Source organism: Bos grunniens, chromosome 10 (genome assembly GCF_055505025.1).
Source record: "Bos grunniens cultivar Pamir isolate PY7600 chromosome 10, Bosgru_T2T1.0, whole genome shotgun sequence".
Lineage (NCBI taxonomy): Eukaryota > Metazoa > Chordata > Mammalia > Artiodactyla > Bovidae > Bos > Bos grunniens.
Window position 1 is genome coordinate 98543809 of NC_141174.1, and position 2477 is coordinate 98546285.

Consider the following 2477-nt stretch of genomic DNA (forward strand, 5'->3'; position numbering starts at 1 on the left):
TTACAAAAATAAAACAGAATGAGAATAATCCAGACATTCAGGTGATTAAAGACTCATCATCACCAGAACAAATGGCCAAACAGAAAGAAAATGAAATGCAACAATTCAGACTGGATTTAATATCCCCAAACAAGATGTTGTGGTTTCTAGAGAATGCTTTGAATTGTAAGACCAAAATCTGAGAACAAAATGGACTAAAATGCAAAAGAAACAACTTCATTAAAGAAAGAAATAGAAGAAAAAGTTAAAATCATATTGGAAATGTAGACTAGCATATAAGTTAGCCAAAGAATAAGAGACAAAAAACCTAAAGAACATAGAAAAAAAATTAGAAAGCCTCCAGGAAAATGTGATAAATGTAGAAGTAAAAAGACACAGGGAGATAGTGGTTGGTTTGAAAGACACACAGAAGGAATAACATTTAGATGGTTGAAGTCCTAAGGGACAAAAACAAAAAGTTGAACAGAACTAATATTTACCACTATTAAAAGGAAAAAAAGAAAACCTTTGTGTGTGTAAAGGACTTTTTGAAAGTGCTCACTGGCACTATTGTAAACTAACCCTTAATAATCGACTCAAAGTCATACTTTAATAAAGCTACTAAACAAAGATAGAGAGTCCTTAGCACCAGCAGGGGAAAAGATTAAGTTACAAGAAAAGATAACTAGACTGACATGAGACTCCTCAAATACAGCAGATAAAGCAAGGCAACAGTAGAGCATCAGTTTCCAGAAAAGAATGTGTGAAACAGAAAGTTTTCCCTCCAGCCAAGCTGTCCTTCAAGTATCAAGGCATAGAAAAACAATTTTCAAACCAGAAAGCTCAAGCAATTATGTATCCTTGAGGTTTCTTTGAAGAAACTAGAACTCCATTTAACCAAGAGATTACCAGGGAAACTTTAGTAAAAGAAGTGATGGACATCATTTAATGAGTTAGGATGAAAAATATACTTAATCATCATAACCAAAAGATAAATTTTATGATATACTGAACTTCATACCTTGAAATAGATGATACATGTTTCTCCAGGACAGGTGAAACAAAAAAATCATATTAGATAACAAAGAAAACAGAGGTCAAAATATTAAATATTAAAAATAATGCTATTAGATTACAAATAGCACTATTGGATTACAATGGACTAAAACTAGAAATTATTATTTAAAAAAAATCCAAAGTTTCTTACATGTGGATATTTGACTTTTTATTATACAACAGTTGAAAGAAAAATGCAATATAAAATTTTATGCCTTCCAATTATTGTATGATTATAAAATTTTGTAGTTTCTGCATCTATATTCAGTTCATTTGATCAGTGTCCAACTCTTTGCGATCCCATGGACTGCAGCATGCCAGGCTTCACTGTCCATCACCAACTCCCAGAGCTTGCTCAAACTCATGTCCATCACATTGATGATGCCATTCAACCATCTTATCCCCTGTCATCCCCTTCTCCCGTCTTCAATCTTTCTCAGCATCAGGGTCTTTTCCAATGAGTCAGTTCTGCACATCAGGTGGACAAAGTATTGGAGTTTCAGCTTCAGCATCAGTCCTTCCAATGTATATTCAGGACTGATTTCCTTTAGGACTGACTGGTTGGATCTCCTTGCAGTCCAAGGGACTCTCAAGAGTCTTCTCCAACACTGCAGTTCAAAAACATCAATTCTTTGGTGCTCAGCTTTCTTCATAGTCCAACTCTCACATCCATACATGACTACTGGAAAAACCATAACCTTGACTAGATGGACCTTTGTTGGCAAAGTAATGTCTCTGCTTTTTAATATGCTGTCTAGGTTGGTCATAGCTTTTCTTCCAAAGAGCAAGTGTCTTTTAATTTCATGGCTGCAGTCACCACCTTCAGTGATTTTGGAGCCCCCCAAAATAAAGTCTGATACTGTTTCCACTGTTTCCCCATCTATTTGCCATGAAGTGATGGGACCAGATGCCATGATCTTTGTTTTCTGAATGCTGAGTTTTAAGCCAACTTTTTCACTCTCCTCTTTCACTTTCCTCAAGAGGCTCTTTAGTTCTTCTTTGCTTTCTGCCATAAGGGTGATGGTATCTTCTGCATATCTGAGATTATTGATATTTCTCCCAGCAATCTTGATTCCAGCTTGTGCTTCTTCCAGCCTAGAGTTTCTCATGATGTACTCTGCATATAAGTTAAATAAGCAGGGTGACAATATACAGCCTTGACGTACTCTTTTCCTGATTTTGAACCAGTCTGTTTTTCCATGTCCAGTTCTGACTGTTGCTTCCTGACCTGCATACAGTTTTCTCAGGAGGCAGGTCAGGTGGTCTGGTATTCCTATCTCTTTCAGAATTTTCCACAGTTTGTCGTGATCCACACAGTCAAAAGCTTTGGCATAGTCAATAATGCAGAGGCAGATATTTTTCTGAAACTCTCTTGCTTTTTTGATGATCCAGAGGATGTTGGCAATTTGATCTCTGATTCCTCTGCCTTTTCAGCTTGAAAA